Source organism: Danio rerio, chromosome 21, assembly GCF_052040795.2.
Source record: "Danio rerio strain M-AB ecotype USA chromosome 21, GRCz13ab, whole genome shotgun sequence".
In the NCBI taxonomy this organism is placed as follows: Eukaryota; Metazoa; Chordata; class Actinopteri; order Cypriniformes; family Danionidae; genus Danio; species Danio rerio.
In genome coordinates this window covers 16,673,810-16,687,450 of record NC_141041.1, presented here as the reverse complement: position 1 = coordinate 16,687,450, position 13,641 = coordinate 16,673,810, and the positions used below count along the sequence as shown (strand labels likewise).

Below are 13,641 nucleotides of genomic sequence, written 5' to 3'. Positions count from 1 at the left end.
TGATGAGCTTAAGAGTTTAGTGTAAACTCTGCAGCATTTGTTTATATGGGAAATTAATTTCCATAAGTTAATTGTCACAAGTTCCTTTACCACTGATCACTACATTGTTAACTCTGTGTTGTTACCATTATTTGTTCAAGAAGGCTGAATCCTTTAGAAACATCTCAATTGACTTCTGAATGAATAAGCAGATCAATGAAACATTGCAGCGTAGATAAATTGAATATATGGAATGCTTTATGGAATGCAAAAACTTTGAAGCTCAATATCTCAAAGTCATTCAGAATGCAGATAAAACCTTATAATGCCAAGGCGATGAAATGTTGTGTTTTAGCTTTGTTGGGAACTACTTAAAATTAGTAAAACAATATTGTGTCTGAAATGTAATTTAGTATTAACTATTTTTGTTGTTGTTGAATGCTTATAAATAGCGTATAAAATCAATATACATTTCATCACCTTTGAATTATAAGGTTTTATCTGCGTTCTGAATGATTTTGAGATATTGAGCTTGAAAGTTTTTGCATTACATAGCAAACAGTATGTAACGTTTGTTTTCTTTAACAAAAAGTCTTAAAATGTAAAATCTCTGTAAATCTCATTCCCCTGTACCTGTAAAGGTGCTCTAGCGACAGATGCTAGAGGCCATGGTCTTTAGCCTCCATGTTAGACCAACTGACTTCCATGTGGAGAGTCGTCAGTTCGACATCAGCTGTGAGCGGGTTTGGTGGTGTAGGACCAGCAGGGTACATTGGTGCTGTGATCTTGATAGGAGTGAGGTTTATGGGTTGAGTGTAACTGAGGCCAGCTAGTAAGTTCTGTGCAGGTAAACCTCACTCCTCTGACCCCAAAAAGGTGCTCTAGCAAAAGACGTTAGAGGCCATGGTCTTTAGCCTCCTCGTTAGAGCAACCGACCTCTATGCTGAGAGTCACCCGCTTAGAGCGGGTTGGGTGGTGTAGAAACGGCAGGTTTATATGTATATTTTTTATCAATTCATAAAATATTATTAAAAGAATTGACAGCCCTATTGTAGACTAGATCTATCACACATCTTTAGCCTCAATTGTTTTCTGACCTCCCTAAATTAAGGAAATTGACTGGTCATGGTGTCTTGTCACTAAAAGCTAATGTGGTTTCTTGAATAAAACTATTTCCTATAAATTTCAAATAATTTTATAGATGTTTTCAATGGTATATCAGAGGTGAATCCCACAACTCAGTTCTTTCTATATGAGGCTGTTAATAGATTCGGGAAATCTGTCAATATTCTTAAAGCCTCGGAAAGTTTTCCTCCTATGTGAAAGTGCATTCTGTAGAGGCCAAAAACCAGATGTGTGGACCTCGGTGCACGGCTGGAAAAGGGAAAGAGAGAATATTTTAATATTTTAACATGAAATAGCCTTGCTGAACAGTTTTGAATCACAGCTCACCTGAATTAAACAGCCTTTTTCTATTCGAGAGTTGTGTCATGTTGCAGTGCTGCTTTGTCTGCCTGGCTCATCATGATATGGTCTTTATTTGGCATTCATCTGATTTACATAAACAAAACCATGAAGTCAGGCAGTTTTCATATTCCCAGAATATTTCATAGACTAGACGAATCAAAGTGTAGAGATGAAAAGCAAAAGCGAGCCTCACGCACTGCTAGTTTTGACCTGTTTGTGTTGAATGAAACGCATTATCTGTAATGCTCTTGAATGACTGCTTATTTTAAGAATGTTTTTTAGTTCAGCATTTCACAAAGTTCTTAAAAGTAAGTTTTTGTTTACAAATATTACACAATATGCAAAACAGAATATAAGTGACTTAACATATTTGAAATTCTGATTATTGTTACTCTTTACATAAGCTGCAGGATATAAATCTCAATGTCAGACCGGCTCTCATATCTTCTTTTTTTCCAGTCAGAATATTACTGATGGACTGAATGTGTATCACAGGGACATAAAAACAACCTAAATGTCAAAAGTGAACAGCAGAGACAGACACCATCAAGATGAAGAGTGGCCAGTCAGGTTACTAATGGATAATGTCAAAGACAGCAGTGTCTTATGGGTATTGACTGTCAAATCACCTAATCAGCAGGACAGATGAGGAAGAGGATAGAAGGAGAAGAGAAATCTGATATTTGGGAGACACTCATTTTCCCAGGATGACTTTTTGCTCTGCATCTGTAACCTCACTGAGCTCTTGACTGTAGTAGACAGCCTGGACTTCTTCATTTCAAATAATCATGACCTTTTTTGATTATTATGTGAACAGTGTGGCAGAGTAACTAACAGAAAGTGAACTAGAGGGTTTTAAGACCATGTTGACAGACAGCATGAGATATATGACAAACTGATGCATTAACCAGAGGCATGCAAACTATTAAAGATAATGATTAAAAATAATGAGTCTGTATCATTCATTTACGTTGTCTTTTTTTACTGTGATTTGTAAATTTATAGAGACACATCACAGTGTATATATTTCAAATATGTTTTTCATAAGAAGCCACTTTTATTCTATTTTGTACCTTCTTATTTATGCAAAAGTTTGCACATTCACAAACCCAGTAGAGCTTTGTGATCTGCTAATGAACTTCTGCTAGAAGTCCCACAGTCAATATACAACCAGTGGGGTGATCGCTCTTTTGCAGTGGCAGGTCTCAAACTTTAGAATACCCTTCCTACTGAGCTTCGTACAATCACTGACCTGCCACTTTTTAAAGTCAAGCTTAAGACCAACTTATTTAAATAGGCTTTTAATGCATAGCACGGACACTTCTCCCTGTTTTAATGTTTGTTGTATTTTATTAATATTTCTTGTATTGTTTCGCAGTAAAACACTTTGGTCAACCTTGGTAGTAGGTGCTATATTCTGTAAATGAAGACATTTGTACAGTATATGTATAAATGCACTGAGATATTTACCATCAATTACTGTGCTAAATAACCCTTTTATAAATCAAACACTACCCATTTTGGTTACACTTTGGAATAACTATCCGTTATAACTAGTTAATAGCCCATTAAGAAACTGTTAGTTAATAAGTTATATATGACTTGTTAAATAAAAGTTAATAGTTTGTTAATTATTAATAACTGTGCCTTATAGATAGCCAATTGATAACTTACAAGCTGTTAGTTAAGTTGTAAATGATTTAACTGTATTTTAATGATTTATAACTATACCTAATAAATTAGTAGTAGATCATGAACAAACTGTTAGTAAATTACTTACTAAAGGCTTGTTAAAGATCAGTTAATAGTTTATATGTTATTGGGACGTTATTCTAAAGTTGCTACTATTCTTCGTTTAATAACTGTTAGTAAATGAGTAATAGTTGCAACTTTAGCATAACATCCTAATAACATACTTAAGCTAATAACAAACACTTAACTAATATATTATATCACACTTTACAGAGCAGTTGTTCATAGTTTGTTAACCATCTACTAATAGTGAAACTTTGTTGAACAGCAAATGGATGGAACAAGTTCAAGCTACACAAATTTGATCTGATATTTAAAACCTTTGTACCTTAACCTTGTTCCACTCATAGGCTTTTCTGTGTGCAGTGTTTTACCTAAAAACTCCTCAGATTAAATGCTGAACATTGTGTTTTAATGTATAGAAGCACACATACTGAGCCTTCACATGGCAGAACAGCAGTTTACTGTGTTTAAAACTGACTGTGATTGAATTCATTTATTGCAAAACTTCCAGCCAGTCAGATCATTATATTTTGCAATTTATACCATAAAATATTTTTAAAGTGTTCAGTTAATCTCCAGGTTCGATGAACCGTGATTCATTCAAACTATTATTAGCATGTCGAGTTTGGGCCTATTTAATTATATAGAGGATAGCTTTTATTTTTAGTAAGCTGAAGGTAAGAAGATACTTTAGGAGGAGCCTTGATACAATAGCTCATCACCCATCCTATTCGGCCACTATTCAGCATGGCACCTCATAGAACTGATTTTATTAACTGATTTAATCAAGCTGTGAAGGAAATTATCTTAAACCGTCTATTTGCTAAACGCAAGCAATTGCAACTGCAGGACAAATTCACATTTCTAACGCTTGATTTAATACCACAGGAGAGACATTTCTGCACATACTTTTTTTATTATCAGGAGAATATTGTAGTTATTTTAATAAACTGACTTCAGCAGTGATGATGGCGTGAGAAGGTTTGTTTGACTAGTTCTAGGCATCTTGAAGGTAAAATGATGTGTTTTATTTTTTATTTTAAAATTATGTGCTTTTTTTACATCAATGTTAGATTTATATTTGATGTTGTTTTGACATCAAGGTAGTTTACATGCATTGCAGGGATACAAAATACAGTGTAAATTTGAAGTTTGTAATTGAAGCTTGAAATTGTTTTTAGAATATAATTCTTTTTGTGTAGTTATTTTGGTGGTCAAAATGGCATTGATGTGTGGTTGTCAAATGTACATCAGAGTTTTGACATCAAATCGAATAGCATTGTTTGTTGTTTTTTGACATTTTGTCTTGACATCAAGGTGGCCTTAAGGTAGTATCTTTATATACAACTTAGTAGTGCTTTATGCATTATAATATAGGTTGGATCATAATTGAAGCATTAGATTCTGCTCATATTTTACCTGCATTTTGTGAACAAAAAATACCTAAATATACAAAAACCTGTCTTAATGCCAAACGTTTAGCATTATGATTATGTTCAGGATTAGATCAGTCTATAAAAAAACATTGGCATCATTGGATATTCCTCATATTGATAGTCCCATTCCTTGATGCATTTCATCGCAGGTGGCTTCCTTTCATAAGGTCATTTGCATTGCCTTACAGCTAAAGACATCTTTTGGGTGAGGCATCTGCTTCTCTATACAAAAATGATTCTTATTAACACAAAGCCACTCAGAGAAAAAAGAGGTAATCATTCCGGGTAGTCAACATCAGGCCGCTATGAATTTTATGGGGTTATTAAAATCATTATCTGTAATAACTCATCTAATGAATGTACACTACACACAGAGTATGCAGGCCGCACAGGGTCTTAACTCCAGAGGGGGGCACCGTCTCGGTTTCTCAGAAAAAAATACTAACATTTATTTAATAATACAAACATGAGCTCAGTGTAAATATATATATATATATATATATATATATATATATATATATATATATATATATATATATATATATATATATATATATATATATATATATATATATACACACATTGTTAAATTCATTTTATGACGAATGCAAAAGCAAACGTGTTGTATTTATTTTATTTTATTTTTTTGTGTACGCACATAGCCGCGTGGGCACGGCGCGGTCCGGTCCACTTATCTTTGCAGCTGCTAGCAGCAAATAATTATAATGGATGCAAGTTGCAGCTCTGTGCCCAGGAAAAGAGAACAGCAGTCTGGAGCCGAGACGAGGAAAAAAGTACAAGATGAATTGCGTGCATCACTTTCAGGTAACTTATGTGCTTGAATCTGAAAAACATAGTTTTGGTTGTTTAAGAAAATTAGTGAGGCTAACATTTAAACTTTGCGACAACTGCACAAAATCTGCCTTATGTGTTGTTGTTTACGTTACGTTTATACGTACGTTACGTAAACTATATGACAGGACATGTTCTATAACTTTTCACGTTTGCCCCTTTCTCCCATGTTGCTGATAATTACCCAAAACTCAAGTATTATTATTAACTTGTGCAATACTTAAAATTCTGTTTGCACAACAGCTACTGTACATACACATGCACGATTATTTCACTGTATTTATTATTTATTATTTTATAGTTATTAAATTATGTTAAGTAATTATATTATTATATATATATTATTATATAATTATTTGCAGTTATTTTGTTTTGTCTATTTTTATATTTCTTATTGCTGCTGTTGCTATTGCTTGTATTACAGCAATGACAATAAAGTCTCTTTGGTCTTTTGGTGTGTTTTTAATAGGCCCTTTCCCCCCCAATTTTTGTACATTACAATGTGAAATAACAAAAATGACTCATTTCTGTGATTTCTGAAAGATCAATGATATAAAATGAGAAATTACTGTAAGCCACATTTTATTGCATGAATTTTATTCATACCATTTTATTGCATGAATTCATAAATGATTATATTTTCTGAATATTAAAGTTTTTGTTTAAAAATATACTCCTTAATTCTTAAAAACCACAAATGTTTTTGATTTATACTGACAACATGGGTCAGCTTTTGTCACCACAGATTATAGTGCAAGTGAGATCTACATTGTGGTTGTAGTTTATGTTTAAATACATTTGTTTGTGTGTTTTGTTCCTCTGTGGGGGCACCAAAGTAAAATTTCACATAGGGTACCCATTTGCCAGCAGCGGTCCCGAGTACAATTTTTACAGTGCCTTTGCTGTAATTTATTTACATTTTACACTGGAAGTACCAAATCTTTGTGTTTAGCTTTTACTATTGACTTTGAAAAATTCCAAACAAGTGATGAGACCATGTACAACAGTATTTTTATTATTCATTGTTATTATATCCATTTTAAATGGTTTACAAAAGTAATTTTCATTCATTAATCTATTTAAATACATTTCGTGATACAAGATTTTAATAAATTTTTCATCAGCTGTCTCATTTTTGTCTTCAACTTCAAGAGCAGCACTTGATTACTTTGATTACAGTGGAGTATTGCAAATTCGTAATATGTAGTAAGTTAATGTAAAAGTTTTTAAATTACCCACAATGCAGTGCACATTACAGAAGTAAACTGTAAAGAATGTATGTGATATTTTGCTAGGCGTTTTTACAGTATATAACCATGAAATTGTGGCAAAGTCAAACAGTGTAAAAGATGCAAGAACAGTGGTCAACATTTGAAATGGATCAACCTTTCATCTAAGTTGATCTATATCTATTGAACAACAACCATATTTGTCTTATTGGACAGTTCTGAAAACCGTTTTTGATCTACTTCAACTATAGACTATAGTGTGCTTAAATATATAATTGTGTATATGTATGTATGGTGTATAATAATGTTCAAGACATATAACATGCTTAGTACATTTGTTCAGTTTATGCATAGCTAATGTAAAATGTGTAATAATCATTGCAGAAAGGTATTGTTTTAACATAATACAATGTACAACCAGATTTTGTATGACTGTGGCATGTAGCTGTGACAGCTAAATGTGCCTAATGTTAAAATATTGCTCAATGAGGTGTCACAGTAAGGGCAGAAATCAAGAAAAATGTATGGATATAAAGAGAGAGACCACCATGTGTGGTGTGAGGCACCAATCATCAAGCTGAAATTACCATACCCATACATGGTGTAAATCAGATATTAACTATAATGCAAAAGCCAGAGGCATCTTTTCTCAGCCCCTCTGCATTAATGAGATTTTGTTCCTTGCTCAATTGAAAGAAAGAGAAAAAAAGCTCATCAAGCTCAGCCTTCAGAGAATAATGCGATTTGGACAATCAACTCAATCGAACTCCAAATTATTTCTTGGCTGGTTTGATAAGGTTCTGTCCAGGAGCAGCAAAATGTATGTTATGAAAGGGGTGAAATTGCCTTTGCTTCAGTGGGATATGCTTTTCTGCCCCATATCTTTTCCTTTTACACATAATCAGTGACGGTTACAACAGAAACCATATAATTCATATCTGGACTCTTTAAAACAGGATATGACAGAGTGCTTTAATATGAAGTAATTTTCCATATTGATCTTTCAGTGTTAGGTTTTTCATCCATATTTTACATTTTGCATTACAAAGTGTTGTGGTTTGGGAAATGTTGAACACAGTCTTTAGCTTATGTTTTTGTGAAACCTCAAAAATGTATTTCAACATATATTTGCCTGCAGGTTTCTAGATAAAATGAAGACCAATTAGAGGCAACGATTTTTCTTCCTTTCCATTCTAATGATATTTACAGAGACACATTATTGATGAATAATGGATTATTTTTGTGCAGGTGTATGAATAAATAAACAAAAAAAAATAATATATATTACAAAATATCTGAACAGTGCCTACAGTTTTATTTGTAATCAATACATTTTAGTCGTCTATCTATCTCCATATGGACAAATTTTTAGACACTTAGATTGCTTGGTAACTAATTTTTACTGTGCTTTGCTTGTAATGCAGAGTGCTTAGGTTCAAGTCCACCAAAGCTCAGCAGAAAAAAAGAGATATAAAGTAAAATCAAGGGAAGCTATGGTGTCAGTGAGCTTCTCTTATTTGAACGTTAGTAGTTCGTAAGGTGATCTGTATGACAAGCCCCACATTCTTAAGGACTTTTGTAATGTATTTAATTTTCATTACATATAATGTAATTGTAGGCAGCACTCCCTAGTGGATTTGTCATTTGAAATGACACGAGGTACCCTAACCAACAAATTTAACATTTTGCTAAAATGTAGGCTGAAGCACATATTTACAATAAACGTGTTGGAAATGTCCTTGTAGTAAGGCTGTCAAAAAAATTAATTGTTTCGTTGACGCATGGGGATGCAGATGCGGACTATTCTGTACTCTGCGTTCAGTGAGTTTGCTGGGACAGTCTGAAGGTACAGTAGAACCCAGGAGCCCCCATTTCCTTGCTTGGAAAGAAATAGAAGCAGTAACGTTCCATCTGTCTCTCTCACTGTGAACAATACCTGTCAACCCCCCCGTTTTTACCAGGATTCTCCTGTATTTTACAGTTGTATCCCGCTATCATCCTGTAAAAGTATTTTTCCGTATTTCTCCCATATTTTTAATCTTTCTGTGACAGGTGGCAACATTATAGAGTCGATACTCCCTATATGCAACCTATACCACCAAACCACCAGGAGACGCCTCTTGCTCCTAAATGTGAACCTGTTATGTGTTTTTATTTTATTTAGGCATGAATGCACTTTGAAATAAAAAAAATAAATAAAATGTTGGGATTCCCATCCTTTCCACTACAGGCAGTTTATGTAATGTTAACAGTGTTTGACTGTCAGACACACTCCAAAGTGATACATAGACACTGTTTCCCAAACTGATTCTGTACATGCGATTTGAAGTGCATGTAGTAATAATAATAATAATAATAATAAAAATAATAATAATATCTAAACATGTGGATCTTGGTGGGTTTTTTATCTTAAATGACCATAAACAGTTAGGAAAGCAATTGAATGTTTTCATTATAGATGTGCGCATATTCAAAGTGACACCTCTGTTTTTTATGTGATCAAACGGAAAATCTAAATGAAAGATTCATTCGCCGCTCTTTAATCAGAATGTTCAAGTTATACAGTGAAGAAAAAGTTAATGAGATTTGATAACTTGATTCAATTTCTTCATAATGGCTATTTATTTGAATAGGCTAAACTGTTTGCTAATTTATTTGCAGCTTTTTTCTGGTGAATACTATTATTCTATCCTTAAATAAAAATATCAATATTAAAACCTATTACTGACTATTTCAACTGTTTATTTACAGTAAATAATTTCCTCTCTCAGGTGTTACAGTGATACTTGTGATTCCTGACAGAAGCGTGTCTACAAAGTGAGTTTTCCTCTTTCATCTATCATGCATCAGCTGTGCTAGCTGTGATTACTGCTCAGTGAATAGCGGTGATAGGTTTGAACCAATCATAGTCATTTCTGTTAAGTGCATGAACACAATGGCCAATCATATACTGTGTGTTAAAGAACTCAACCGACAGCACTCAAAAAGCAAGCAGGATTAATATTTACTGTTGTGCATTTTGCTTTAAATGCTCCTGTTGTCTTCTGTGCCTGTACACAAGTTTTGTTTCATACATTCATGAAGCGTGATTTCATTGAGCAGGTCAAATTAAAGGTACTGTTCAAATATCTGATTGTTTGTAAAAAACACAAAATTGCATTGTTGTGTTAGGTAAAATTTAAAATTGTGGATGGAAGGCATTGTGAATGCAACGAGATATTGAATTAAACCAAATTGATGACATGATAATTGTTACTGGATCGAACCATGTGACCACTAGATTCACACCACTACCTGGCACAGAACAGAAAATTAAAAAAATAGGCTACACCAGTTTAGAATTTTATTTCAAGACTGATCTTGCATTCATACGTTTTGTAGATGTGTTGTTGTATGAAATGTTTAGCTCTTAACTACATTATTCACGCACTCTAAATAATTGTGCTGAGGTTTTGTTTACACAAAGGCTTTATACTAAAATATAGTTATGATTAAGAAGGAGGGGGAGGTGGGAACAGTCAAGTCATGCAAATTTAAATCACTTTCCGTGGCTGCACAGCAAAATATGGGGACCCAAAACAACTCTATGGGTGTTAATTTCAACACTTTGAAAGTGTCTCATGGGGTCCACTCAAAACAGAGTTAAATCAACACTTTCAAAAGGGTTGGAACATTGACACCGAAGTAAGGGTTAATTTTAACTCAGGGCAGAGTTAAAAAATGTAACTATATTTAACACCGCCTGGTGTAATATATTGTTATTTTATTCAACTCTCTTGAGTGTAAATATGGTAAAAAGGTCAAATAGACTGTAAATTACAAAATAAAAAATATTTTATTTGAAAACATTCACAACTTCAACAATTCATTCAATTTTTAAAATGCAACAATGTCAAATATGCTTTAAATGTTTTATTAGTACAGACAGTATCAACAAAATATGATGTCCAAACTTGATGTTTCATCAGAGCAATTTGAAAGTTCAATATAGCGTCACTCATAGTTTTCTTCTGAACGCATAGTTTTCTTCTGAAATTACATTTTAAACAACTTGGCGTGCAAATCTTTCACTTCTGGTGTTTCCTTGGTCCTCCATATCAAACACAGCAGTTTAAATGAAGGTATAAATGCTGTAAACTTGTGTGAAAACAAACTGGAGCTAGGAAATCTCATCAAGCATGTCCTGTGAAAGATGTGCTTCCCAGCCACAGGATGATCTTTTTATCCATGACGATGTACAGTAGTAGCTGCTGATCGCTCGTCTGGTGGTTCCTGATGCACGGATATACTGTAGGGCAGTGGTTCTCAAACTGTGGTACGTGTACCACTAGTGGTACACAGGCTTCCTTCTGGTGGTACGAGGAGGAATGAAATATGTCATGTACATGCTACACACATTTAATAATATGTATATAATATGCCGTTATTGACATATAGCCTATATTTCTGAGGTAATCAGCCACGTTTTTTTAACTGTGCAGAGTTGTAGCTGCTTTACTGGGCCTACTATGGTACTGTATTTCAATACTGCTAATTTTTGGTGGTACTTGGAGAGACATTTTTTTTCTGAGGTGGTACTTGATAAAATAAAGTTTGAGAACCACTGCTGTAGGGTGATGCTCATCTAAGAACTCTTCAAGACTCCAGCATGACTAAGAAAAATGTTTCAAAACAAATTGCAATCAAATTCTATGATATATTTAAAAGAACATTTAAAGTAAATAAAACATTCAAGAAATCTAAACTCACCTTTTGAAAATCTTCATGATGATCCACAACTTGACTCTCCCAGCTGGTTGAGGTGACAGGATATGGAAAAGTAGAAAAAACACATACATCACTGTTGGATCTCCAAAAACAATTAGGTTAACCACTATGACTAGAACTGGAAAAACAGGCAGCTGTCTGTCCAGAATCCTCAATTTAACACAACACTTGGAGCAAAATTTAGAGGAGCTTAAAATCTTTTATATCATTTAGTGATGCTGACTTCCCCAAAATATTGGCTACAGTGTAAAAAATATTCATAAACTTACAGTTTTCTGTAAGCGTGTGCTTGCGTGTGTGTGTGTGTGTGTGTGTGTGTGTGTGCGTGTTTCTTTACCAGATTCAACTTGTTAGGCCCTTTCAGGTCCAGTATTGATGCCACCTTTCCTGGAGTCTAGCAGATGTTTCAGGTCCAAATATAATCTAAAATATTAGGATAAGCAGAAGAGAAAAAGTGCAGAGCAAAGAGCAAAACATTATTTAAGTAACAGTTCACCCACAATACAAAACTTATCACCTTCATGTCATTTGTTATTCTCTAATGCTCTAATACCCTCTCAGCTTATGTGAAACAAATACAGAACTTTATCAAACATACCTTCATTATTATCACCACATATGACCAAGAAGGTGTGCTTGGTCATTTCATCAACTCTGGAAATACACCATCTGTCTCTAATCAACCACCGTCACAGGGTCTTGTGTTATTGTACAGAGAACTGTGGCTGTTAAAAAACAACAACACATTAGTATCTAACACATATGCATAACCTTCAGATGAAAAAAAGAGAGATGAACATCACAAAGTATGCCTCACACTTTTTCACATATCTTTTGATTCAGATGTTGATTATTGATAATAAATCTACAAATCAAACCTGTATCATCATTAGGCTGCTCAAATATGAATCAGTTGATTAATTTTACAGACAGGTGGCTTTTTACAACGCACTAATAAAACGGAAATGTTGTGTACAGTGCATGCTAAGTTTAGCCTATAGTTTTAAGCACAATATCATGCGGGGAGAAAAAGCTTGACTAAGATGTTCCTGACTACAGAAATAGCCTAACTTACTAACGTCATCCCGAGTTGGGAAAAGTCATTTTCGGGGGATACAGAGTTGATTTGCGGGAGGTAGTGGGAGAGATGAGTACCTAAAGAGCAATGGGATGAGTTGCGCGCGACGTACCTGAAGAGCGGTGGGGGTGACTTGCGCGCGACGTACCTGAAGAGCTGGGAGGGATGCGGTGGAGAGGGGTGTGCAAAGTGTTTAATGACCGGGCGGGAGACGCGCGATTTCCGGGAGATTATCATTCATTTGCGGGCATCTACTTGGGCATCTGGGAGTCTCTGTGCATTTGCGGGATAACGTTAATGTTAGTCCCGCAACTTCCGGGAGACTTCTGTAACGTTAAATGTCTGATAAAGTGCAAAAGCGGTCATTTAAAGACATTAATGTTAACATTCCGACTTTAATGGTTGTCAACACTTAATATAATTCAAGCGTACGTTATCACACGAGTCTAAGTTATGGACTAACGGTATATGGACGGCCACGAATGAACCAGTTTAAAAGGGCCGCGGTGTTTAAAATAACCAAATTACCGTACACGAATTACAAACAATCATTTGTTTCAGTCAGGAAGCCTTTTACAAGTAAGCATATGTTCATTTACTCACCAGATATGTTTTAGAAACTCTCCAGAGCTTATGGAAACCGTCCTGTGTTGCCGTTAGCATCCGGGCAGAGTACTTAGGCTAACGTTAGGCGGCTCCGGGGATTCCCTCGCTAGTTTGCTTGGAATTAAAGGAGAAGTGTCGATTTTATTTTACAGATGGGTAACAACGCACAAAATGGCATTAAGCGTGACAGAAATGTGTTGAACATGTACATTTGATGTTTTTATGCACTATGTATGCGTGAGCATATATAAAAACATTCTTGAAAAGAAGTCAATAGTAATGCAGTTAAGCTAGATACACAAACGACCATGAATGAACCGCAGAAGTTTAAAATTGTCACTCTATTCTAAAGTTATTAACTTAACAACATGTTTACAACTGTATTTCCTTAAAGAAAGTCAGTAAAATACCAACATTTAGGTAGTTTGACTCACCAGTTGCTGTTCTAAACCTCAGATGGAAAATGGCGTCT

General features: G+C 34.5%; 1 long non-coding RNA gene across 3 annotated transcripts; it reads right to left on the bottom strand.

The window, feature by feature from the left end:
• Positions 1-10,534: 10,534 nt before the first annotated feature.
• Positions 10,535-13,641, bottom strand: LOC147838814 (uncharacterized). Of its 3 annotated transcripts, XR_015520144.1 has the most exons (7): positions 13,604-13,641; positions 13,167-13,283; positions 12,084-12,210; positions 11,823-11,908; positions 11,468-11,510; positions 11,323-11,370; positions 10,535-11,006 (listed from the first exon to the last, which is right to left on the bottom strand). It is a non-coding gene; the product is annotated as an uncharacterized LOC147838814 (long non-coding RNA). The 3 variants fall into 3 exon arrangements; XR_015520143.1 differs by lacking the exon at positions 10,535-11,006 and having other exon boundaries at positions 11,247-11,370; XR_015520145.1 differs by lacking the exon at positions 10,535-11,006 and having other exon boundaries at positions 11,247-11,370; positions 11,823-11,879.